Here is a 27,760-nt window from a genome sequence, read left to right on the forward strand (position 1 = left end):
TAACGTTCCAAAGCCCTAATTCTGAACGCTTATGTCTGTCGCAACGCGAGTTCTAGTATTTGTATCGTGATGGCAGGTAAATGGCACGGATATTAATCGATTTTATCTGGCAGTGTGTATTATTCCCGTAACGGAAATATAGTGTTACACTTCAGAGCGTCCGTTGATATGGAGGGAAAATGGAAGTACATTTTTATTGGTTGTTGATGGGCCTCTGTCACGCCCCTAACGCCAGATACTAATTGTATATAAGGAGGAATTCGTTCAGCCAAATGCAGTATCTGATAACAGAGACATATTCATCATGAAGGTCGCTATTCTTGTAGCCATTCTGCTGTTCTCAGCGAGTTTGATGGTGAGTTGATAGCTCTTAAGGTCATCACTGTAATGTCTTATGTAACGCCGTTAACGTTCTCACGATTCGAACTCATATCCTCTATAAAAGTATCTATTTACTTAGAGTAGTTCAGTTCGATATATTTAATACGTTCGCTCCGTTGAGAACTGATAAAATTTTCCGAATATCCTGGAACATTACCAATTTCTATGCTACAACTTTCCTTGTATCCCAAATCCAACTTCGTAGTGGATGGTGTAGGTGCATCACCGGCTATTCATCTCCTGAATTTATATAATATTATTATTAACAAACACATCACAATTGGGAAGTACCCCGATGGAAATGGTCACTTACACTAGTGTAATAATAAATTAAAATTAAAACATAATTACCCAACAACAACAACAAGAGTACAACAAGCAATTCCATGGAAAGGAAATATTACAAGAAATACTACTAGTTTAACATTCTAAATGCAGCATCATCAAATACAAATTTGCACGCAACATAAATATTTCCAGTGCTAAACATTGCGACTGACAGTATTATATACAGCAGGTACACCTACAGTAAGTACTTCTTATTTGATTTAAGTCGCACCGAGACAGATAGAACTCATGGCGACGATGGAATAGGGAAGGGCTAGGAGTGGGAAAGAACCGACTGTGGCCTTAATTTTTTTTTGCTAGGGGCTTTACGTCGCACCGACACAGATAGGTCTTATGGCGACGATGGGATAGGAAAGGCCTAGGAGTTGGAAGGAAGCGGCCGTGGCCTTAATTGAGGTACAGCCCCAGCATTTGCCTGGTGTGAAAATGGGAAACCACGGAAAACCATTTTCAGGGCTGCCGATAGTGGGATTCGAACCTACTATCTCCCGGATGCAAGCTCACAGCCGCGCGCCTCTACGCGCACGGCCAACTCGCCCGGTGTGGCCTTAATTAAGGTACAACACATTCATTAATCATTGCCCCGGACAGGGTACGAAATCAGAAAGGAATGGAGGGGGGGGGGTGTGAAGGAACATAGGTCTTAACTAATAGTGTTTATTTCAGGCAGTTTCGGGGGGACAGGGGGTATGAAATTCCCCTGTAAATGAATTACCCTCTCCCCAGAAAAAATAAATTTTAGATCTTTTTGTTTGAATTTTGTTGTTATAACAATAGAAAGTTGTTCCAATCTTCTGAGAGGTTTATGAGAGACAGCCCCTTTCTTAAGGAAGGCCAGACGAGGCGCGATTTGCCCTGACTTATTGCTTTATTAGTGTATCTTTCCTCTACCAGGGCTATAAACTGGCTGAACACATTTGTAAGTTTGTACACTCCTTAAGTGAATATTGTCCTGTCGGAAACACACGCTCTCCAAGAAGTACACGCGTACTGTAAGCTCGAGCTACTTACAGCAATGCTAAGGGAGGAGAGCTCCAAGAAATGTACAGTTTTGTCCGGATTCCAGTTGAACTTGCCAGAGTGAAACATGAGCAATAGGCTGCAGGTGTGGAGTTTCCGCCGCTACGTTGCTTTATTGCTCAAGGTTCGGCGGTCATTTGAATTATTGCTGATGTTTCTATGAAAATATCCACAGTAAAACTCATCAATTTCAGTAATATATATGTTCTACATTTTCCTCATTATTTTATAATGAGAGAATCCTCCCCCGCCCCTGGGCAATTTTAGTGGGGGAGCCGTTTGAGATAAAACCGTCCGCGGGTGGGGGGAATCCCTCCCTTCCCCTCCCCCTCGATTCCGGACCCTGGCTCCAGAGAAGCGTGACAGGCTTCCGCAGCTGGCACAGTTCCTATCCTCACCGTTAGATGTGGGCTTCATTCATTCCATCCCTTACCTGGTCGATTGACTGAAAACAGGCTGTAGATTTTCATATTTTTTTGCAGTAGCGATGTAAAGGAGGGAGCATATAGGTCTCTCACAACACCCAGTGTATGGGACCCCACATCAGGACTACTTTATACGAGAACTGTAAATATTTCATAGGAAAGCAGCACGATTTGTTCTGGGTGGATTCCGACAAAACAGTACCTAGTGTTACTAAAATGTTCCAAACTTTGAGCTAGGAATACTTGGGAGTAAGGAGACGAGCTGCTCGACTAAGTGGTATGGTACGACATTAGTAGACGGAAACGCTTGACGGGAGCTTTCAAAAGTAGGAAAGCTCATGATATGAAAAATAAAGTCGGAATTCAAGAGGACACATTTTCCAAATTCACTACTGGTCTGAATTTAGGGCAGTCGCCCAGGTGGCAGATTCCCTATCAGTTGTTTTCAAGTTTTTCTTAAATGAATGCAAAGAAATTGGAAATTTATTGAGCATCTCCCTCGATAAGTTATTCCAATCCCTAACTTCCCTTCCGATAAACGAATAGCTGCCTCAATTTGTCCTCTTGAATCCCAACTTCATATTGTGATCTTTCCTACTCTTAAAGACACCACTCAAACTTATTCGTCTACTGATGTCCTCCCACGCCATCTCTCCACTGACAGCTCGGAACATACCACTTAATCGAGCAGCTCGTCTCCTTTCTCCCAAGTCTTCCCAGCCCAAACTTTGCAACATTTTTGTAACGCTGCTCTTTTGACGGAAATCACCCAGAAGAAATCGAGCTGCTTTCCTTTGGCATTTGTCCCAGTTCTTGAATCAAGTAATTCTGGTGAGCGTCCCATACACTGGAACCATACTCTAGTTGGGGTCTTACCAGAGACTTATATGCCCTCTCCTTCACATCCTTACTACAACTCCTAAATACCCTCATAACCATGCGCAGAGGTCTGTACCCTTTATTTACAATCATATTTATGTGATTACCCCAATGAAGATCTTTCCTTATATTAAGACCTAGGTACTTACAATGATCCCCAAAGGGAACTTCCATTCCATCAACGCAGGAATTGAAACTAAGAGGACTTTTCCTATTTGTGAAACTCACAACCTGACTTTTAACCCCGTTTATCATCATACCATTGCTTGCTGTTAATCTCACGACATTATCGAGGTCATTTTGCAGTTGCTCACAATTTTGTAACTTATTTATTACTCTGTACAGAATAACATCATCTGCAAAAAGCCTTACCTCTGATTTCACTTCTTTACACATATCATTGATATATACAAGAAAACATAAAGGTCCAATAATACTGCCTTTAGGAAATCCCCCATTTTTCATTACAGGGTCAGATAAAGCTTCGTCTACTTTAATTATCGTTCTATTTTCTAGAAATATAGCCAACCATTCAGTCACTGTTTTTTCTAGTCCAGTTGCACTCATTTTTGCCAGTAGTCTCCCATGATTTACCCTATCAAATGCCTTAGATAGGTCAATCGTGATACAGTCCAATTGATCTGCTGAATCCAGGATATCTGCTATATCTTCCTGGAATCCTACAAGTTGAGCTTCAGTGGAATAACCTTTCCTAAACCCGAACTGCTTTCTATCAAACCAGTTATTAATTTCGAAAACATGTCTAATGAAAGAATGTTTTCCCAAAGCTTACATGCGATGCATGTCAAACTGACTGACCTGTAATTTTCAGCTTTATGTCTGTCATCCTTACGAGGTGTCGTGTGGTCTCCACCGTTAGTGTTGGCTTTCTACACCGGGGATGAAAGGAAATGTTCGACAAATGTCCAAGTTCTTTAATAATAATTAATAATAATAATAATAATAATAATAATAATAATAATAATAATAATAATAATCGTATGGCCCCAGCTACCTTGTGCAGACATTTTAATTTGACGCCATCTGGCTGTTTGCTCATCAATTCCGACGTTCCGTTTTACTCTTGGCCTACTAGATCCACAGAGGCAGCTTCCAAGTTCTACGAAATGATCAACTGATATGGAATCTGCCACCTGGGCGGCGGCCTTAAATGCAGATCATTGATTGATTGATTGATTGATTGATTGATTGATTAATTAATTCATTCATTCATTCATTCATTCATTCATTCATTCGTTCGTTCGTTCGTTCGTTCATATCGTTCGTTCGTTCATATCGTTGCTCACGTGTGCTTCATTCTCTTAATAATGTGGGTGTTTCTTCTGTCGTCTGACCATAGAAATCATTCCGCTGGTTTTACCTCATCTTCGGGTACCCTCTAATAATCGATGTTTTGTTTAAAGATGTGGCTATCTAGGATGTCTTGTTCCGTTATCCCGTTTGAGTGTCCAAACTTGTGTTACAATCTGTTTCTTCAGACATACAGAACACATGGCCGAAGAAAGTCAGCTTATTTGTCCGTTACCTTGCCCATCTTGTTATGCACATCTTCATTTTTTTTCTGAGCTTCCGTATTCCTTTCTTTTTAATGGGTCCAAAAATCTTTCTACCTGTCCTCCGTTCTAGTTTCTCCAGAGTGAAGAGGCTGTCTACAAGAGGATTGTTAGTTCAGGAGTTTCTTTATTAGAATCTCACCAACAAAGCGTAGTTGGAACCCTGGTCGAAAAATATTAGAGTAGGAAATGAAAAAACTTTCACTGGATGGAATTTATACCAAAAATGGTCAAATATAATGACAAGGGGGCCATAAAATGATTTTGCATATAATAGGAGTATTGTGGAGCTTGGGAAATTTACAATCAATTTGTACGGAAGAGTTAATTACATCAGTCAACAAGGCTACGGACTACTGAATGTCGTATTACCCGGCAACTCACTCGTTATATTTTCGCAATGTGTAATCTGATGATAATGAAAGTGAAAATTCACAGCCTCTTTCCAGTCATTCGACCAGGGTCAGGAATGGAATGAATGAAGACCCATCTAGCGGCGAGGATAGGAAGTGTCCCAGCTGCCGAAGCCTGTCGCACTCCCGTGGGGCAGTGATTAATGAATGATCAATGAAATGATATTGGAGAGTGTTGCTGGAATGAAAGATGACAGGGAAAACCGGAGTACCCGGAGAAAAACCTGCCCTGCCTCCGCTTTGTCCAGCACAAATCTCACATGAAGTGACCGGGATTTGAACCACGCTATCCAGCGGTGAGAGGCCGGCGCGCAGCCGCCTGAGCAACGGAGGCTTCTCTGATGATAATGATAAGGATAATTAAAGGTCAGATATTCCAAATGTTTACACTAACTCAGGAAGTAAACTTTTAAAGTTAATGTTCTAAAATAAATTACCTCTCATGTAATGGTAAATGGTATGTAAAACTGTTTGCTTACATTTTTCCAGCACATCCACCAGTGTGAAAGGGAGGAATTTCCTTACGGGTAGAGGCGTGATTTTTTTCACATTAACGATAAACGGGACAAAAACTATTTTGAAGCGAATTTGCGATATCTTTACGAATCATATGTTTCTGGTTAAGAAAATATGGATATTATGTTCGCGAATTAAAGCGATAAGGCCATTTTAAAGCTAAATTCAATTATTTCGCGATAAGCGCGATATTACAGCGAAATCTGTATGGAATAACGAACTTGTCATTTTGTTCCAAGATTATGTATAAAAGGAAAAGTAAGAGCGAACAAAGATTCATCAACACCAACAGGAAAGAAATATGTTATCAGCTTTGTTCGTAGTACAGTCAGAAACTGTTGTCATCTATCAGACGCATGCGCACATTCAAATTCGCGTTCGTAGTAGCGATCATCAGAGTTGCTGACCACTTTTCAAACTGTTGGAAGCCATCAGCAAACCGTTGGAACAGTTTCTGATCCTGGACGGAAACTCTTTCGGTCAGCGAGTCAGAATATGCGCGCGCATATCCACTGCCATCTATGTTCGTTATATAACTAACCTGAGAATTACTTCACCGCCGTGATTAGCTGCTGAAGTAACTTTACAAAATAAGTAAAATTTACCAAATATGAAAATATAAATATAACCCACTTCTGTATTTATGCCTAAGTATATATTCAGACTTTCAATTAATATTACTAAGTACCGGTAGTCATTCACGCTATCATACCGTGTTCATCAATTTTTAAACCTGAAGTTACGAATAAAATCCTAATTAATTTCTGAAACTTACAGAATACAAAACACGTTGGTTCAAAACAGCAGACCTTTCCAACCACTTTCGTTGGTAGTGGAAATTAGCTCGTCACATTTCAAACTAGTTGCCAACCGCGCATGAGCATATGGACGATAAATCGAACTATCACGGATTCGTTCTGCGAACAAACTTATCATTAATGTTCTAGAAAATCTCTTTGAGACATGGCATCAAAGAAAAGGGGTTGGCTCCAGGCTTCTTGCCAAACGAAATGTTTGGAATGTTGTTCTTGTGGTGGCTGGTAATCCCACCCCGGCCTGTCTCCTCACGGCATGACGTCAACAAGCAGCACAATTGACTGGTGTATTTCGGCTTCGTGGTCAGTTAAAATTAAGAAAGTGATCACAGACAGTAGTGAAGATGGGTCACTCGACAAGTGTTACGGTGCACAGCAGAGCTAAATAGTTTGCGAGTGAAGGTTTATACGTTTCGGAAAGCAATATTTTAATGTGTATTTTGTAATGTTCGCATCCAGTGGGAGAAAAAAAGATACTGTCTCAAAACACTGTTTTAAAAATAAGGAACATCAGAACGTAAATTTAGCACTCCAACAGTGAAACGGCAGACAACAATAGAACTCTCATTAGATATGCAAAAGAAAGCTAAGAGTGAAAAAAATAGAATTTATTAACGAAACAACAGCGATGCTACTCAAAGTCAACATCGCGCTGGAGAAGATAGACGACCCTGCAGTCCGTAGATGGCTTCAAAAGTATGTACCAGGTATGTACAGTCTATCAATTAAACCTTCACAATCAACGATAGTAATGAAACCTTTAATGATTAATTTTAGAATTTCATTAAAGCGATACGGCAATATCTATTTCGAGAAACAACGCGAAAATTAGTATCCTTCTCGCGAAATCGTTCAAATATTAATGCGGAAAAATCATGCCTCTACTTACGGGGAATAGATAATTGTACCCTACCCTCAACCTCAATTGGAATAATTCTATATTAGCCATCTACAGTATAAGCCATTTTATGTTAAAAAATAGTATTTAGACCTACACGTAAATGTATCATCCACACATTAGATCTTTTTAATAACAATAATAAGATTAAGGCATAATGGGCGAAAATTTATACATTACAACCATAGCACGAATTTGTTGAAAAATTCGAAGTGTTCCGGGTACAACCTGTTCCTGTGAGTGGTACGAAATTGAAACACGCCCTCACGTTTATTGTTCGCCTCTTAAAGGGGAGCTCTTAGGAAACAACAGACATGATAGGCTTAAGAAGAACAGAACAGGTCTAAGTGAATGAAGAAGTAACTTGTACATCAGCTGACAAGCGGACACTGGAGTCATCGACTCAGCAAAGGCGTCATTAAACAATCCAACAGTGACATTTGAGCGCGATAAACAGCTGTCCAAAGAGGTTGGTGCAGAAGAGAACAGACGCTATGATCCTTTCTTTCATAATCCACAAGTATAAAATTGATAACTGGGAACTTACTGGTATGTTGTTACGGTCGCGCGAAACAACAAAAATTCTTCGAGAATATTTTCAAATGATTGCGACTCCGTGTGAATGTTCTGCAAGAAATGGCTGTTGCTGGCTTTAAAATATTATCCCCAAATTGTAAAAAAAAAATCATCTGGAAATGTTACATTAATTGGCACTGGATTAAATAGAATCTGTTGGGCGTTAAGTGCTCGAAAATAATGAATACTGCGATTACCATTCGCTAAATTCCAATGAAAATGAAATATAATTAATTTTGTCTCCTTTTAAGATTCGTCAGTAGACCATCTACTACAAGGGTAGCTATCCTCAGTGTATTCTGTCCTTCTTTCAACAAACCTTAAATGAAACAAATTATTTTTACAAAAAATATTCAACATATATGTTTAAATGTCCTCCGCCTGTGTGGTGTAGTGGTTAGCGTGATTAGCTGTCACACCCAAGGGCCCGAGTTCGATTCCCGACCCTGCCACGAAATTTGAAAAGTGGTGCGATGGCTGGAACGGGGTCCACTCAGTCTCGGGAGAGTAGAGGTGGGTTCGATTTCCACCTCAGCCATCCTCGAAGTGGTTTTCCATGGTTTCCCACTTCTTCTCCAGGCAAATGCCGGGATGGTACGTAACTTAAGGCCACGGCCACTTTCTTACTAATCCTTGTCTACCCCTTCCAATCTTCCCATTCCCCTACGAGGCCCCCTGTGAGGCTACCTGGTTGATGTACTTGTCCTCCTGCCCAGTTGTATCTTCCCGACCTAAAGTCTCACGCTTCAGGACACTGCTTTTGACGGTAGAGGTGGGATCTCTTGCTTAGTCCGAGGGGAAAACCAACCTTGGAGGGTAAACGGATTAAGAAAGAAAGAAAGAAAGAAAGAAAGAAAGAAAGAATAAAGAAAGAAGTATATGCGGTGTAAGGGTAGCGTGCCTGCCTCTTATCCGGACAACCCGGTTTCGATCCTGGGTGGGTCAGGGAATTTTACCTGGATCTGAGGTCTGGTTCGAGGTCCTCTCAGCCTACACGATTACAATTGAGTAGCCATCTGACGGCGAGATACCGGCCCAGTCTAGGAAACCAAGAATAACGGCGGAGGGGAATCGTCGTGCTGACCACACGACACCTCATAATCTGCAGGCCTTCAGGCTGAGTAGCGGTCGCTTGGTAGGCAAAGGCCCTTCGGGGTTGTTACGCCATGTTGTTTGGTTTGTTTGAGTATCAATAGAAAAATATCGTTATATACTTCATATCGATTATGTCCCAACATGTGGATTGCAGAAGATACCACTCCAGTGTCCAGCGGTTTTGGAGGAACGTAGCCTCGAGGATCCGGAGCTCTTGAGTAACATGAAGCAATAGATATCTTGTTTATTCAACAGTCACTAGAATGAGGCCAATAAAATAGGCACGTTGAGGTTGCCGAGTATTTTGTAGCAAGATTTTCACTTGTAGCTGAAGGTGATCGGAGGTTCTGATTTAACCCAAACAGTCCATTCTAAATTCAGAAGAATGTGATTAATTGCTGCATTGCCATCGAGACGAACAAATCACCAACCCTGAAAAATACAGTGGAATCTCGGTATCTGGAATCACCTCGGGAGGTAAATTTTATTTCAAGTTATGGAAATTTCAAGAAATATAGGATACCGTTTTTGGGCATGTAGAGCCCATAATTGAATCATATGTGTCTACAGGCTTATACTGAACATTACTTAAAAATACACATACTATTATACGGCATCGCCTTAATTATAACCCTTCTTAGAAGACAGGGGAGCCTCCGTGGCTCAGACGGCAGGGCGTCGGCCTCTCACCGCAAGATACCGTGGTTCAAATCCCAGTCACTCCATGTGAGATTTGTGCTGGACAAAGCGGAGGCGGGACAGGTTTTTCTTCGGGTACTCCGGTTTTCCCTGTCATCTTTCATTCCAGCAACACTTTCCATTCTCATTTCATTGCATCTATCATTCATTAATAAATCACTTTGGGAGTGGCGACCCCATCGTACTAACAGCCTATATCTGCTTCATTCATTACATTCCTGACCAGGTCAATGACTGGAAAACAGGTTGTAGGTTAAGACAGGATACAGTACACACAGTAGCGAAACAAGAAACGAACCTCGCGGGTCCATGAACGTCCTTGAGCTTTGTATCGAGGTTTCAGGAAAGGGACACGAGTCGGTCGTCGGCTGGTGAAGCCTATGTGGTGTAGTTGTCTCCTTACAGTCCTGGTAGAAATGGGTTCCCGACTCCCAACATTCAACTGGGCGGTGATCTGACTCACAGCAGCCCGTCAAGCTCCCAGTATGGTTCTGCGGAGGCGACGTCATGTCCGTTCGTTTAAACACCTGTGGTCTTCCCGTGTGGTTGTTTACGCGGGTGGTAACATATTCTCTGCCATATTAAAGATCCACCCTCGACACTTCTGATCTCGCAAACCCGAAATTGCGTGTAACCTCCGCAATGCATGACCCACGCGCCGCGAGCCGGTGATCATCGCACGTTCAAAGTCGGTTAACTCGCGATGTGTCGCCATCTTCACGATACTGGTGTCTGTGACAGACTCCTCAGCTACGCCGCAGATAGCCGCAAGGGTCATACACAGCACATTTTCTTATGGGACATCCCTTCCCATGACCTTTGGCCACTCAGTGTACAATGCTATCTAAATACCTTCACCGAATGGTCAAGTGAAATGAATTTATTATAATATCCTTACAATTGATAGTAGGAAATGTAAACTACTAAACTACAGTTGTATGTTTTCCGCATTAATTACCAAACAACATTATGAAAGTTTAAAAATTATTTGGATCAGGTTGCAGTAATTAGTAAGGCAGTCAGAATGATAAAATTAAGAATAAAAAGTAGAATAGAAAGGGTATTATTCTACAATTTTTCAGGGTTGGGACTGGGAAGGGAGTAACCGTAGCAGTAATTAACGTACAGCCCCAGCATAATAATAATAATAATAATAATAATAATAATAATAATAATAATAATAATAATAATAATAATAATAATAATGTCCTCTTCTGTGGTGTACTTTTTAGTGTGATTAACTGCCTCATCCGGAGCCACGGGTTCGAATCCCGGCTCTGCTACCAAATTTCAATAGTGGTACGAGGACTGGAACGGAACAACTCAGCCTCGGGAGGTTCTATTGCCACTTAGGCCATCCTCGAAGTGATATTCGGTGGTTTCCCACTTCTCCTCCAGGCAAATGTCGGGATGCTACCTTACTTAAGGCCACGGCCGCTTCCTTCCCTCTTCCTTGTCCATACCTACCGATCTTCGCATCCACCAACAAGGCCGCTGTTCAAAATAGCAGGTGAGGCCACCTGGACGATGTACTGTCCTCCTCCCCAGTTTTATCCTCACGACCCCCCAAAGTCTCGCGTTCCAGGCACTGCCCTTGAGGCGGTAGAGGTGGTGTCCCTCGCTGAGTCCGAGGGAAAAGCCAACCCTGAGCGGTAAATGGATTAATAAAGAAATAATAATAATATAATTGAAGTGTGCATCCAGAAAATGAAGAGAGTCCTCCGCCGAACGCAAAACATTTTCAACAAAAAATGCCTCTTAATCTTCACCAAAATTCGACATTAAAGCACCGTGATCAAACCTGAAATACTAAACGCGAGTGAAAGACTGGACCTCGGTAGAAAAACAGTACTCGAAGACATCCTGAAAGAGGAACGCAAAATCATCAGAAAAATTCTCGGCCCAAAACTGACTGACGAAGGATACCGATTGCAATCTCGTTACAAAAACTGAGGAGCTCTCAAACCTTGCGGCCGACATCAGAAAAAGACGCCTGAAATTTTACGGACACATCAAACGCCTTCCAGAAAACAGACTGACAAGAATCTTACTAGAGGCAACAGAAAACATCAACACAAACAGGTGACACCGGAAATCCGCCACGCCCTGGAAAAATCAGGAATGAAAGTGGCCGACATCGCTGACCGAACCTGCTGCAGAACGAAAATCAGCTAGTCGGAAATAGAGTCAGAGAGAAACCACAAGAAGAAGACAGGAACTAAGTGGACAGAAGAACGAAGAACCACGATGAGAGAAAAATTGAAGGCTGCCTGGCAAAGAAGGAAATGCAGAACTTCTAAGTGAGCTATCCGCGATCAGTTTTCTGGTCTTTTCCGCATCTAATAATAATAATAATAATAATAATAATAATAATAATAATAATAATAATAACTGAAGTTTATTACACTTAATAGTAAAAGCCATTCACATACCATACACACACTGACTCACAGAACTCAGTTTTATGTGTCCAGGAATAACTTTCGGCAGGCAGATTTGAATGTATGAGAGGAAGTCAAGTGCCAAATGTCCATTGGGATGTATTTTAGAGTGGTATAGTACTAATTCGATGGGAAATTAACCATTTCATTTGAAATAATATTACATTAGACACATTTATCTACATATTGAGTTACTGTAGATTGCTGTAATCCAGTCTTTCATTTTTACATCAAATATTCTATGGATTCGCCCTCCTGTGTGTTGCAGAGCGCCGAGGAGATGGCTGACACCGAAACCACTCCATCAGCCGAGATGCCATCAGAGTGTATGGCTGGAACTACCACTGCCGACATGGAGGAAGTCACCACCGGTGCTCCGGTGGCGTCACTCTGGTAAGCATCCCACCAGTTCTCTTCATCATGGGTCGTTATAAGCAGGGTCCGTGCTTTGATGACATGTCACTTTTTAACTGTTGTATCATAGAGACTGAAAAATTATGTACAAATCCAATGCATGGCCCCCAACGTAAGTCCGTTGGCATTGTCCATACATCAGGAATATGCAGCCTGGGGAGACCACAATCCGCTCTACATAGCAATAACACAGATGTCCTTGCACTGGACTGGCTAGGAGTTAAGCAGGCAACTTGTTCGGCCATACTGCTAAGAGGCTATGCATACCTTCCAGGCGTTCGAAATAGCGATATGACCAAACGTCTGTCCCCGCCAGATATTGTCATTTTTCGTCATTTTTGTAAATATTTTATTTCTGGAGTTCGCCTCTGTGGTGTAGTAGTTAGTGTGATTTGCTGCCACCCCCCCCCTACCGAGGGCCGGATTCGATTCACGGCTCTGCCAGGAAATTTGAAAAGTGGTACGAGGGCTGAAACGGGATCCGCTCATCTTCGGGAGGTCAACTGAGTAGAGAGGGGGTTCGATACCCACTTCAGCTATCCTGGAAGTGATTTTCCGTGGTTTTTCTCTTCTCCTCCAGGCAAATGCCGGAATGGTACCGGTACCTAAATTAAAGCCATGGCCACTCCCTTCCTTCTTCCTTGTCTATCCCTTCGAAAATTCCCATCCCCAACAAGGCCCCTGTTCAGTATAGCAGGTGAGGCCGCCTGGGCGAGGTACAGGTCTTCCACCCTAGTTTTGTCCCTAAAACCCAAAGTGTCACACTCTGGCACACGGCCCTTGAAACGGTAGAGGTGGGATCCCTCTCTAAGTACGAGGGTAAAACTAATCCTGGAGGATAAACGGATTAAGAAAGAAAGCATTTTATTTTTAGGTCATTTTTTTTAGTTTTGTGTCACTATTTTGTCACTTGTAATTGTTTGCTATTTTGTGATTTTTAAGTATTTAAGAATATTTTTCGTCATTAGTCAACCAGTCTCTCCATCTACCTACTAGACAGTTAACATGAATCTTCAACGATTATCTTTATGGGAAAGTTATTTTCACATTGAATATAGAATCTTCACGACCACATTGTAATCGAAATCTACTTTCAACCTATTAGAACATGTTACGTACGTGTAGAAGAGATATTACGCACAGAACAGAAATGGCTAACCGAACCCACAACCTCCCGATTTCGCGACGGTTGTTCTACATGTACAAAGGGCACTAGGAAAGTTTTGCAATGTGAGTGAAAGCTTTAGGCTCTTCCAAAATAATTTCCACCACACTCAATACAGTTCTCCATGCGTCGAAACCAGTCACTGAACCGACTCTGCCACTTTTCTTCGGTTACATTTTCACACTCTTGATCCCATGCTGCCAGAAGCCCCTACAGCTTCATCTTCACTCCTGGGAAGAGTGCGTATTCACATGGGGTAAGATCAGTACTGTATGAAGGATGATCAAGCACAATCAACCCTGATCTAGCAAGAAAATCCATTGTTACATTGGCACAATGTGCTGGAGCATTGTCTGATGCAAAAGCCAAGTGTTGAGCCGTGACCTTGGACGAAGCTGCTTGAGAGCCTGTATGACCTGAGGCAGACAAGTCTCACTGTACCACATCGCAGTAACTGTCCTGTGTTTCTAGCACAACCCGAGTCAGGATGCTCCGTTTAGTGAAGAATACTGCAATCATCCTTTTCTTCACCGACTTTGACTTTCGCACAGTCAAAGGAGTACCCTCATCTTCAATCAGCCACACCTTGTTCTGGGATTTTGTTGGGATATCGTAATAATAAAGCCAAGTTTCATCACCTGTAACGATGCTATTGACGTTACGCGAAGTCCCATTTTCAAACTGTTTTAGCATTTTTCGGCACCATTTCACTCGATGTGCCCTTTGTTCCTCTGAAATTGAATGGGGCACCCAAATGAAACAAACCTTTCTAACATGAAGATGGTCGTGTAGAATTGAACTAATAGCTGGTGCAGGGATGTGGAGGGTCTCTTCTACCTGCCGATATGTCAACCGCCTCTCTTGCTGCAACATTTTCTTCACAGCTTCAATGTTTTCCTCAGTCACTGATTCACACGGTCGCCCAGAACGAGGATCGTCTTCAACCCCAAAAATTCCCCTCTGGAACTCTTTGTACCAGCGGAAAATTGTTGTCCGATGTGGACAGTCTTTTCCCAGCACAGGAGTCATTTCCTCCGGGCACTGGTTAACAGTTAATCCACGAGCAAAATTGTAGCGGATAATTGCGCGATATTCACCTTTAGACCACACTGATATCTTAACTTGCTTTCAATCCCACTGCTTGGTAACAACTGGTGTGAATGTAGCGGCTTGCTGTCTTCTAGACCGATTGCACCCCTCTTTTCATCCCTCACCATAATAGGGGTGTCCATCCAACCGTTTTTGCATATTGCAAAACTTTCCTAGTGCCCTTTGTACGTGACACGACCATTACTTCCACATCATTTCTCTTTACATGATGTGAAAACAATTACCACCAACAAATCTTCTCACAATGTGTTTCTAAGGAAAACAGAGATTCCTAAGCAAAGAACTAAAATATTGTAATGCAAAACATTAGAAAACTTTTAAAATCATGAATTCCTAGAAACGTATATTTATCCTACACCTGCGCACCATCATTGCAGAGTTGCAGACACCACATCCTTGGACTCTGGATTATGCTGATGATAGAATCTCGAATCTCGGCAAGAACTACAACAGATAATCCAACACTGAAAAAGTCACTTAGCTAAATACGGGCTGCGCCATACCGTCAGGAAAATGCAATAGATGGAATGTGGAAAGTAACGGTGTTGATCTTCCTCAAACAAATCGGTTTAAATATTTGGGATCGTTCAGATTATGATACATTGCCACAGGCAAGTCACGGGCGTCCTTTTAGACCAGAAGTTCCCGTTCTACTTAAAAATCAAAGATATGTTCGGCTCCATGGCTAAATGGTTAGCGTGCTGGCCTTTGGTCACAGGGGTCCCGGGTTCGATTCCCGGCAGGGTCGAGAATTTTAACCATCATTGGTTAATTTCGCTGGCACGGGGGCTGGGTGTATGTGTCGTCTTCATTATCATTTCATCCTCATCATGACGCGCAGGTCGCCTACGGGAGTCAAATCAAAAACGACCTGCACCTGGCGAGCCGAACTTGACCTCGGACACTCCCGGCAAAAAAAGCCGTACGCCATTTCATTTTTCATCAAAGATATATAGAACGGTCATTCGTCCAGTAGCACTATACGAGGTGGAATGCTGGCCAATCACAAAAAATATCTCCATGTCGTGGAAATGAGGATGCTTCGATGACTTCTGAGACTCAGGAAATTGGGCCACGTAAGGAACCAGTATGTCAGAGCGGGATTTTGAGTGGCTCCAAAAATTGACAAAACGCGAGAGACTCGTCTCAGATGGTATGGTTATGTACTGCGCAGCTTTAGTACCTCAGAAGCGAACGTGACACTAGATTTGAACCCCGAGGAAGAGACCCGGTGCTTGGTGGGCATTACTGCAGTTGACGCCAAGGAACGGAAGGGATGAAAAGCGAACCCTGCAATTGCGTGGGTTAAACGCTGGGGAGAAACAGAAGGATAAGCATAAGAAGAAGACGTATATAATTTTAGTATCTAAGTAATTTAGGTAATTTTTTTGTTGTTTTCTAGGATATTACTTGAGAATTTTGAGGTCATCTTAAAGGTAAACTTAGCATTTTAAAGTCAACAAACTCTGAGCCCTAGTTATATGTCACACAGGTTTTAAAATTGGACATAGACAGAGGGAAAAGGATGAAAGAGAGGAGCCTGAAACACTAAAGTGGAAGCCATAGCAGGTTTATTAGGAGGCCCTGTGGTCGCCAACCCACACTTTCCCTTTCAGTCATCTTGCTCGACTGGTGCAGGATCTTGTGGATGTATTCTAGCACCCCTGGCCACAGGGTGTTAATTTAACAACGGTCAGCACTATGCTGCACAGGCTGTATCATAAGCATAGCTGCACCGTGCAGGGATGAGTAGACGATAAATGAACTAAAAATGTCCCTAAGAAACAAATGTCCTGAAACCTTTCGTTTAATATAAAGGGCTTTATTATGTCACATGAACACAGGTTCTTCGGTGTAACACAGTGTTTCTCAACCAGCGGGCCGCGAGATATTTTCCTGAAATTCTCATATTACGTTTCTAAGTATTTTTCACAAATAAATATTATGTAGAAGAAATATTCTTAGGAGAATAATTTTCATGAACGTGCAGAAAAGTGCAGTCCTTGTTAGTCTCGAAACTCTAAATTTTAAAATGAAATATTTGTGTAGCAAATGTCAATCACTGTGCCAATTATTTTTGAATGTCCGGGAATACTCACGCATAGAATTCTTTCAGCATTCCGGAAATGGGATAGCGCTGATTTCCCCAGGTGATGAAAACTGCCTAGAAACCGATTACAACATATATGCATACTTCTTCATTATAGATTGTTATGCCTTTCATCATCCAGTCTGTAAGCATCTGTATATTTACTAAAAGCCTCCACAATCCTCTATTATTGTAACTAACACTGTGACGTTGTTTTAGATTTCTACTTCTTATCTTTAAATTATTAGAAACTGAGTCTAAACATCGTCGTATTAGTCTCTGCGCACTTCTCTTACTCTCCATGAACAAGTCCATTATTCGCCTATGTAATCCATCCCCCTCCATTCGCCTCACACAACCCAGTTTCTGGCTACGGCTTCATCCATCCAGTTCATTCCTAACTTAGCGTGTATCTCCCGATTCCGAGTACCCTCCTGACATTGTTCACACCCGCTTGTACCAACGATCATTCTCGCTAATTTTCAAGTCTGTTACTTCTAACTTATGAATCAGATATCCTCAGTCCACCCAGCTTTCACTCCCGTACTGTAAATTTGGTTTGAAAACCGACCGTTGTAAACAGAGTTTCCTCCTGGATCTGACTTCTTTCAAACAGAATTCTGTTGATCGCAATTGCGGGCTCACTGCTTTAGCTTTGCTGCACTTAGACTCAATCTCGGTTTCTATACCACCATCCTGGGAGACCTAAATACTTGAAATGATCTACCTGTTCCAGTTTTGTATTTCCAAACTGAAGTTCACTTCACTTGGGTTTCTTACCTACTTACATCACTTTTGTCTTGAAAGGTTCATTTTCATGTCATAATCTTTGCACTTTTTTTCAAGTTCGTTCGTATTACACTGCAAGCTTTCAGCACAATCTGTCAATCAGACCCAAGTTGTCGGCGTAGGGCAGACTGCTTACTACATTTCCACCTAACTGAATATCTCCCTGCCACTTTATACCTTTTACAACAATGGGCGGTTAATCTTCTTCTCCCAATACCGAACGAAATAACGAATTTGTTGCAAAGATATTTACGAGTATACTTGGTGGGAGGAGGCTATTATCTCAAGGAAGAATTTACCCGTCCGCAGTCTGTCCGGAGTTTGAGAACCAAAGTTGAAACATACATCAGATATCGGCAAGGTATAACATGTGCTTCTCAAGATCACCATTCAGACATCAGCACGCAATATTCCGGGAATTCGTTGACATTATCGACACGGATAGCATACACTAAAAAAATGTAAAATATCACCAAAGAGAAAATCCATAGCAGGGGTTTCCAATTCATAAGAGCTCGAGGGCCACATTGAAAACCTTAGGCACGTTCACCGGTCGCACTTTCATAATAGGACAATTTTCTTAAAATTCCGAAAATAGAACAGAGGTACCAGTATGAAATAGTTCAAGTGAAACGAAAGTTTAGTCATTTTAATTATTCAAACATTACTTAACAATTGCATAAAAGAGTTAAATTGAAAATAAACACTCATATGCCCATGAAAAATTTGGGAGAAGAGCACCAATCAATGCCAGTTCATTTGAATTAATATTTGATAAATGACAACAAAAAGGAAAGAAAATGCATAAATACAAACTGAAATTAATGATGTAGTCCAAACACAACTCAAAAAATGACAATTTAGTGGGAGTAGTGCGAAATGAACAATGATATACAGTTATAAAAGCGCAAAATCCCAACAATATTCTTCCAGTAAATTTCTCTGAAAATGTATTCGAGTGTAAAACACTGTGTACCAATGCGAGAATAACGAAGAGTTGGAGCCGTTTCTTTCATCAATGGCAATTAAAGTATGCCTTGGTATTTATTGCATGCTACGTTGAATAAAATGTCCACAGTGAGGTTGGCATGGATCCTATAGCCATTTTTATAATGGTTAAGACATAGCACTGGCATTTGCCACGGCTCATTTTCCAACGAAGTTTGGATTTTATTTTTTAAATCAAAAACAATCTGTTCAGACCAAGTAAATACTTTTAAAAAAGGAAACAATATTAAAGAATGAATTCGTTTTGACTTGGATCTATAAGAAGTACACAAATTAATACATTTTTAAATGAGGTCTGAAATATGTTTTGTAAATCTTCTTCACATTTATTAAAATAGTATATTTTAAAGCCGTCGGGGAGTGCAAAATATGGCTTCGCCGGCCGCCATTTGAAAACCCCTGATCCAGTGGGTTGAAGTCAGAGGACATGGAAGGCCATGGTATTAGAAGTTGTACAGAATCATAGAAAAGCGAGTGCGTGTTACGCATATTCTACTTCAGCGTATCACTGGTCCATAAATCTATCTGCAAATTATTCAAAAGGTTCATTTTTCTACTCAGATACTATAATATCCTAACTTAAAAACGAATCCATAATTCATACTACTGTAGTTATTATCCTTCACTACTATAGATCAATCTTTATAAATCAACCATTAGCACCATCGCATTTGCCTCAAACTGGCAAGGCTGCTGGTTCTGCTGCAGAAATGGCCGTGCGCAATAAAAGGGCGAAATACAGAGCAATAACGGACAACTACATCTTCGTGGTATTCTCAGTCGAAACGATGGTGACGTGGTGTCAAGAAGCTAAAAGTCTGATTTCAGATATTGGCAAACGACTAACAGCAATCACTGGAGACACCTCTTCAACAGAATTCCTGAGACAGCGGATAGGACTTGCTATCCAGCGAGGAAATGCTGCCAGTGTTATAGGCACTTTTCCAGATAACGCTTCACTGGACGAAGTCTTTTATCTTACACCTTAGACTTTCGAGCTGGAGCGAAGTTAAAAAAAAATGATTGTTGAAATATTATTTTGTATTTATAACATTACAGTGTAATTAATAAGCCTGGTACTAATTAATATTCTGAGGAGTGATAGTGTTTATAGATTTGTATAACTAAGAGGGAAAATATTCTCTCGTAATTCTTATGGATATAGAAACTGTTTGTTTGTATGTAGGTGTCGCAGATATTAAGTTTAATATATATATTACCTTCCTGTTACAGGTAACAGCCAAGACGTGCCACTTCGTCTCTTCGTCTGTAATTCTTGATCTCTACGATGGACTTCGACTACTAAGCCCCACTAATCTATGTATTTCTCAACTAACATCAAATAAACTTTATTTATAATCCTAACTGCAATTGTTTTCTTCAAACCCAAAACACCACAATAAATATTGGAATAGTAATAGCTGTTCCCAGATAGTAATATTTAAGACAAGAAAACTCTTAAACACTTTGGCAAATCTTTACCAAACTTTCACCAGCGCAGGTGGCTTTACAGCGATTAGATTTTTCATTATCTAAGTAAGAAAAATCCATCTGTGTATAATTCATTCTCTGCGATCTATGCTTCACAGTGTCAAGATTTTCAATTACTCACACACTTCATCACTTCATTTCCCCTGGACCGAATATTATCCTTGGATCATTTTAAAATGTTATTATTTCTCCCGTGTAAGTATATTATTATTGTTATCATTTCTCTATTATAAATTAAAAGAGTGCCACGGACCGAACATTATTATTAAGAGTGACATCAGTGCGATCTATGCTTCATAGTGTCGATATTTTAAATTACTCATACGCTTCGTTTTCCCTGGACCATTTAAAAATATCATTTCTTCCGTATTTTTAAAACCATAGGAGTGACAGTAGCGTAATCTAACCTTAACAGTGTCCATGATTGTTATTAATGAAAGAGGAAATGTTTCACACATTCCTACGCGTATGCTTATTCTTTCCATTCTTCCTCCTGTATAAAATGATGATTAGTGTGTCTGTCATTTTGCATCATCGCTTTCGGACGTTTTACAACCGGTGACAATAAAGTTCGGTGAATGAAGTCAGAACGGTCGACCCAGCAACACTGGTGACACACAATGCTGCACCTCCGTAGCAGCAGGTTTTGACCACCTGCTCCCAACGTTGTTCAGTTGATCATCGTGTGTGTGCCGTGTAAGACATGTTTTACACAGTGCGTGTTTAGTGCGTTGGTTTTGAACTGCGAACAGGAACATGAACGATCAAAAGGTCAATGTACAGTTCTGTTTTAAGGTTGGCAAGACACCGAAAGAAACGCATGCGATGCTGGTACGTGTTTATGAAGATCCAACACTGTCCTTGAAGTGTGTGTACGAGTGGTTCGCCCGTTTTCGAGGAGGCCGGGGAAGTGTTTCTGACAACCCTCGTAGCGGAAGACGGGCGACCGCCGTCAGTGACGAAAACATTGAGAAGGTGAGGACATTAATCAAGAACGATCGGCGATAAAGTGTGCGCATGATAGCGGAGGAACTGCAGATTAACCGTGAATCCGTGCGACAAATCGTTACCCAGAAGTTAGGGAAGAGAAAAACGTGTTCTCGTCCGGGCCACATCACTTGACTGGCGATCAGAAGCAAGCAAGTTTACAGGCTTCACAGGATTTTGTCGAAACGGCGGATGCGACACCAGATTTCTTGAACTGTATTGTCACAGAGGATGAAAGCTTGGTGTCGCAGGTACGGCCCTGAAACGAAACGGCAAAGCATGGAATGGTGTTCTCAGGGATCCCTTCGTCGGAAAAAGGTCAGAGCCGAAAAGTCACGCATCAAACTCGCTTTGAAAGGAAAGAGATTTGACGATATTCCTGACATCCAACGAAACGTGACGAGGCTTTTGAACACCATCCCAAACTAAGCCTTCTTTCAAAGTTTCCAGGACATGCATCGCCGATCTCAGCAGTGCGCAGTTATGGGAGGGAACTATTTCGAAGGACAGTAAGGTCACTGTCGTGCATTGTTCATCTATGTTGATAGTTCAGGACTATTCACCGAACTATATTGTCACAGGTTGTATATGGCCAAAGTTGGTCATAACATCTCCATGTGTTGAATTATAGGAGTGACGTAACATTGGGCAAATTTTCAGCCAATGGCAGAGCCCATTAGTGCCAGCCATAAATATTATGTTATTCATACTTCGTAAAGATTTACTAATACTTTAAATACAAAACTCAGATACAATGTCATTTATTATGAAACTATAAAGCAACATAACATTTATAGCTCCTGCCATGTAAACGCATACGCAAAGAATGCAACCTTATGCGTTGTCCCTAGTTAATACTGAAGGTAGTGTCCGACTCGTTGGCTGAATTGTTAGCGTACTGGCCTTCGGTTCGGTTCAGAGGGTCCCGGGCTCGATTCCCAGCCAGGTCGGAGATTTTAACCTTCATTGGTTAATTCCAGTGGCCCGGGAACTAGGTGTTTGTGCTGTCCCCAACATCTCTGCAACTCACACACCACACATAACAGCTGCTTCGGTGGATCCGTGGTAGAGTGTCGGCCTCCGGATCCCAAGATAGCGGGTTTAAACCCGGCAGAGGCAGTCGGATTTTTGAAGGGCGGAAAAAAGTCCATTCGACACTCCATGTCGTACAATGTCGGCATGTAAAAAGATCTCTGGTGATTCATTTGGTATTTACCCGACAAAATTCATTAAATCTCAGCCATAGTCGCCCAAGAGAGATCCGGTTTACTCTGTCTGCCATCTAGTGGGCCTTGAGTAAAACGGAACGTCGAAATTGACTAGGAGACAGCCAGATGGTGTCAAATCGAAATGTCTGCACACGATAGCTGAGGCCATACGATTATTATTATTATTATTATTATTATTATTATTATTATTATTATTATTATTACCACACATAACACTACCCTCCATCACAATAACACGCAGTTACCTACACATGGCAGATGACGCCCACCCTCATCGGAGGATCTGCCTTACAAGAGCTGCACCCGGCTAGAAATAGCCACACGAAATTAAAATTGTTATTGAAGGCAGTTATTTTCTAACTGTTGGGTTCGATTCAGTGTCTCTGACCGTACAGTTTAGGGACCCTACTTGCCGATACGACGTCTTACAGTTACTCTTAATCTTGCACGTTGGCACTATGTAGTCATCGTTCATTTCGTGACTTGCAAGATTATACGTAATGTCCCTGCCGTATTGTAAAAATCACTAGTGTTACATTTTCGAGTACAAGTAAAGCAACTTTTTCCTTTCCCATAGGATTGCAAATCGGTTTGGGTAAAACTAGGTAAATAGAATTGTGGCATGTTTCAACAATACATCTAATAACGTGGTTGATGTTAAATGATGAACGCAGCATTTTATGAATACGGTCTAATTGTGTCCATTTCGTATGTACAGAATTAAACTAGGATGTATAAGAAGCAAGAAGAATCTGCAAGAACTCCTCGGAAAAGGAAAGTAAAATTACCTCCTCTATAAAGATCAGTTCAGTAGATATGGAGGGAAATTTCGTTATCAACTTAACCTAACCTAACCTAACCTAACCTAACCTAACCTAACCTAACCTTGTCTTGTCACGACTTTGGTACGGTATGCAGACTTGGCCTTTGTGTATTCTTCTTGACTTACGGCATATGTACATCTATATATATATAATTCGATGTTGGTATGTTTGAAGCTAATAGACTCGAAAACTACTGGACCGATATCGCTTAAATTTTCACAGTTTGTTCTTATTACATCTGAGAGGGATTATGAAGTGGTTTGAACAAAATCTGATTGGTAGTTCGGCACAAAGGGATGAAAAATAAAATAGGAGAAGATAAGCAAACCGCAATACAAGTCCGATCAGCGGGTTGCCTACCCAACAGTATGTGAAGATTATGATGTGTTCCTAAAAACTTATTTCTGCTTTTATCTTCTATGAACTATGACACTCAAAATGCTGTTTAAGTCAAGTTCATCCCCAATAGCACCCCTAGGGGTGGGGTTGAAAGGGGGGTGAAATATTAATGTAGAATCCATAGTTTTCGGGGTCGCTGAGATGAATAAATGCACTTCATATGTTGTTTTAAGTCCAATTTCAGCTCCAACGGCAGGGGGTGAGAGATGATAGTGGTGATGGTGATGGTGATAATTATTGTCTTAAGAAGAGTTACAACTAAGCAACCAACCCCTATTAACTAATCAGAGGGAAAACTGAAGAGATCTGACACTTCGAAAAGTGAAGGTAACGGCCAAAGGAAGAAAATAACAAGATCAAGAGTCGACCAAGTGAGGTCGGATAGGTTAGATGAAAGTGATGAGGCTGACCCAAGTTAGTTGAAGCAATGCCAGGACTCAGCTAAGGACCTCATGTTCGCCAACTCACGCTTGAAATGTAAGAACCCGGAGACCCTTTTAGCCGACACTTACGACAAGCAGGGGGATACTCTGGGTGTAGCGCCGGATCCCGTAAGGAACATGGAGGTGAGAAGGGGTGCAAAAGAAATTATATACAATGACCGAGATTACGGAAGAATATGTGTAAAAACTTGATACACATATGACGTACTAGTGTAATATAACCAGAGGGTTAGGTCTTACATTTAGATAATTGCTTGTGTGTATTTTACAGCGTGGTTTCACTTAAGTCGGACAAGTAATAGCAAACTGTTTACACATGGCAAAGAACGGGGGATATGGTTCTTGTAGTACGTATATCAATATTAAGGCACAAATATATAAAATTAAATTAGGTGAAGGTGAGGGAGTGTGTGAATTTCCTTCATTTCTCACCGAACTTGAAAACCGATTTAAGAATGAATATCTTGATTGTTCATTTTACTTTGGTAAGAGAACCACTTATACTGATGTTAATTTCTTGTTGGTTATGTCTTGCGATTTCAATGTGTATGTGGTCAAGTTGGCAGCAGTGGTAAGCCATTAAAAAGAAAATAGGGCGGCGATGTTTGCCTTTTAGTGTATAGTCTTTCGTACCGAGTACTACAGATCGAGTGGCTAGGGAACATCTATTAGCGCTCTAGGTGGTGGTAACCTGAATTACAGGTAGCCATGTTCTATGACGTCATCTGCGAAAAGCTCATGGCTGACGAGATAGGCAGGCTATGCAGCGTAAGTCGTACTTTTGTGTGACGTCATACAGTCTGACAGCTGTATAACGTAAATTGATTTTTTTTTTTTTTTGCTATGGTCTTTACGTCGCACCGACACAGAGAGGTCTTATGGCGACGATGGGATGGGAAGGGCCTAGGAGTTGGAAGGAAGCGGCCGTGGCCTTAATTAAGGTACAGCCCCAGCATTTGCCTGGTGTGGAAATGGGAAACCACGGAAAACCAAGAACAATGTTTGCATATACACATAAGCATAAATGATTGCATTGTCCTTGGGGTGGTAAATTACCCCTAAAGGTGGAAGAGCCACTAGATGTCCAACGGCATAGGATGCAGAAGGCAAGGGGAAACTACTGCACTAAAAATTCTATAGGATATCCCAAGAGTAAGTGTATATTCTGAAGTTAAATTAACATACGAAGGTAAAATATTCCCCAAATCGGATCTCCGGAGGGGACGAAGTAAGCACATGCAAAAAATAATCATGTTTGTAAAATAGGAACATGAAATTTCGATCTCATAAGGAAATAGATAGGGTTTAGACTGATGTACCAAGACTAATTGAGATGGCCAAACGAGTGGAGGTTTCTCCACTGGTGACTACAGAATTATTTATTCTCGGGATCTAAAAGGAACGGGACGTTTTGCTTTCGTATTAAAACGAAAACTAGCATATTAAGTCCAAAGCGTATCGATATTTGGCGAAATAATTTTCATGAGCACACTAAAGACAGGGTCTAAGGATAAAGTATTAATCCATACTTACATGCTCACATTTGGACACTCTGATAATGAAGTAGAAGATATATATGAATGGCTGAAGGAAGTATTAAATTTAAAGATGATGATAACCTAATCATCATGGGGGACTGGAATGCTGTAGTAGGTGAGGGTAGATTCGGGAACTGTGTGGAAAGTGTGGCCTTGAAAACAGGAATGAAAGAGTTGACAGTCTGAGCTCTGCAAAAGTCATATGTTGGTGATTGCAAATACGTGCTTTGAACAACCTAAAAGAAGAAGATGCACCTGGACCATGCCAGGTAATGGCGATTCATCAATAATAAAGGACCGCTATGTAACAACACTCCAGGTGCAGCCGGTGGTTCGAGCCCCGTTGATAGAAAAGATATTCATCATGAGAATGTTGGCCGGCAGGGTTGGAGAGGTGGTGGTATACAATTTGATTGAGTGACAAAACCTCTCCACAGTGCTCACGTGGAGTGAGCTGTTGATGGTGATTCATCCGTCAAATGGAGACGTTAAGCCTTGACCAGAGTCATTGGAGCTATTCAACAGGCACCAGGATTTCCCCCTCTCCCTTCTTACAATCATATTTCACGTCATTCATCTCGTCTCATTCGCTCCTCTGATGAGGTTGACGTCAGGAAGGGCATCCGGTCGTAAAGACTCGGTAAGAGGATCCGTCTCCCTTCACACCCTACCTCGCAGAGAAACGTGACAAGGTCTGGACATACTGCATAGTCAACATAATGAAGGTAAAGTCCTGAACCACGTTAATGCGAGACACGGACAGAAAATATTAAGTATCAATAGCTTACTGACATTCCTTGTCCGGCTCCATGGCTAAATGGTTAGCGTGCTGGCCTTTGGTCACAGAGGTCCCGGGTTCGATTCTCGGCATGGTTGGGAATTTTAACCATCAGTGGTTAATTTCGCTGACACGGGGACTGGGTGTGTGTGTTGTCTTCATCATCATTTCATCCTCATCACAACGCGCAGGTCGTCTACGGGAGTCAACTCAAAAGACCTGCACCTGGCGAGCCGAACATGTCTTCGGACACTCCCGGCACTAAAAGCCATACGCCATTTCATTTCATACTGGCATTTCTTGTAAGTATAATTTTTACCAGAATTATACATTGTTTATGTTTTACTTACTTTTGATTACAATTGGCTTGACGTCGCCCCGACACAGATAGGTCTTACAGCAACGATAGGATAGGAAAGGGCTAGGAATGGGAAGGATGCTACCATGACTTAAATAAGGTAAAATTCCAGCATTTGTCTGGTCTGAAAATGGGAAACCACGATTAACCATCGTTAGTACTGCCAACAGTAGGTGTTCGAAGCCACTATCTCCAGATTGCAAGCTTACAGCTGCTTGCCCATAACCGCACGGCCAACTCACTCAGTCATCATAGTATTCGGCTATTATTTTGTTACAACGAATGGACATGGCAAAACGTACTTTAAAATAATTAAACTCAATCAACATCTACATATATATATATATATGTGTGTGTGTGAGTGTTGGTATATTTGAGATTAATAGACTCGGAAACTACTTGACCGATTTCGCTGAAAATTCCACAATTTGTTCTTATTACCTCTGAGAGGGTTTGTGAAGTGGTTTGAACGAAATGGGATAGGTAGTTTTATTATTAAGAGTAAGTTTATGTTATTTTATTAAATTGCAAAGCCGCACCCAGATTTCATCGACTTGATGGACAGATTGTCGCTAGGCGACAGCAGCTTACGCTATATCATGATAGTCCGGTGATAAATGCTGTGTATAGGAGGATGGGAACACGCCGCCATGTTTTATAAAATACCCTTCTTGATGGGAGGTTCATCCTTATGTCTGTTATTTGGAAATAGCAATCCGACATGCCGTGATCGAGATGTAATTTCATATCATAGGACCAACTTTGATAGGTCTGCCCAGTTTGAAGAATGCGGATGCATAAAATATTTAAGAAACTGTGAAAAATATAGAATATCAACAATGGAATGATTCGAGTTATCACCCACTCCTAACGAAGAGCAACTGGGGTTTCCCAACGAGCAAAGTCGCGTCTATGTAATCTACTGTATCTATATCTCGAAAGTCAATGACAAAATCTCAGACGAAATTTCTCAAACTAATACAGTTTTAACCGGACAAATACCACAAGTGCACATGCAGGTTTACAAAGTAGAACAGGGCAAAGAATCGAAAATTTCA

At 41.3% G+C, this 27,760-nt stretch overlaps 1 long non-coding RNA gene across 1 annotated transcript; it reads left to right on the plus strand.

Moving 5' to 3' along the window:
- Positions 1–282: 282 nt before the first annotated feature.
- Positions 283–20,021, plus strand: LOC136886837 (uncharacterized). The gene is made up of 3 exons (XR_010861828.2): positions 283–355; positions 12,349–12,473; positions 19,889–20,021. It is a non-coding gene; the product is annotated as an uncharacterized lncRNA (long non-coding RNA).
- The last annotated feature ends 7,739 nt before the right edge of the window (positions 20,022–27,760 follow it).

The sequence above is a fragment of the Anabrus simplex genome, chromosome X, assembly GCF_040414725.1.
Source record: "Anabrus simplex isolate iqAnaSimp1 chromosome X, ASM4041472v1, whole genome shotgun sequence".
Lineage (NCBI taxonomy): Eukaryota > Metazoa > Arthropoda > Insecta > Orthoptera > Tettigoniidae > Anabrus > Anabrus simplex.